This window comes from Octopus bimaculoides, chromosome 6 (genome assembly GCF_001194135.2).
Source record: "Octopus bimaculoides isolate UCB-OBI-ISO-001 chromosome 6, ASM119413v2, whole genome shotgun sequence".
Lineage (NCBI taxonomy): Eukaryota > Metazoa > Mollusca > Cephalopoda > Octopoda > Octopodidae > Octopus > Octopus bimaculoides.
The window spans coordinates 70,962,068-70,962,802 of NC_068986.1; positions in this window are offsets into that span (position 1 = coordinate 70,962,068).

Here is a 735-nt window from a genome sequence, read left to right on the forward strand (position 1 = left end):
CAGCAGCAGCAGCAGCAGCAGCAGCAGCAGCAGCAGCAATAACAATAAAGACAAAATCCAGTTGAGTGCTAGAAAACACTGCAATTAAATTAATCTCTCCCTGTCTGTTGGTCTGTCTGTCTGTCTGTCTGTCTCTGCCTGTGTGTGTGTGTGTGTGTGTGTGTGTGTGTTTCTCTCTCCCCCTCTCTCTCTGCATATATATATGCGCACACATGTGTGATGGTGCTGTTGTTATTGTTTTCCATCAGTAATTTTCTCTTCGTCCCCATTCAGATTCCCTTGGGAATTTTTTTTTACAGCCAACGAACATATGAGCTAATTCCAACTGATCAGTGCTCTAATCAGTACCATCAGCGTTGCTATCCTCCCCTCTATATCCTCCTTCTCCTTATCACCATCATCATCATCATCATCATCATCATTGTCATGTTGTTATTGCGAGCTGGCAAACTGCTCAGCTGCATTTCGTCAGTTCCAGGCCTTGTACCTATAGTAGAATGGATAAGGTGCAGGCGTGACTGTGTGGCTACAAGTTTGCTTCTCAACCACATGGTTTTGGGTTCAGACTTGTTGTGTCTCACCTTGGGTAAGTGTCTTCTATTATAGCCCCCTGAACCAACTAAAGTCTTGCAAGTGGATTTGCTTGGCAGAAACTGAAAGAAGCCCATCATAATATACATACATACACATATATATAGTTTATATATATATATATATATATATATATATATATAT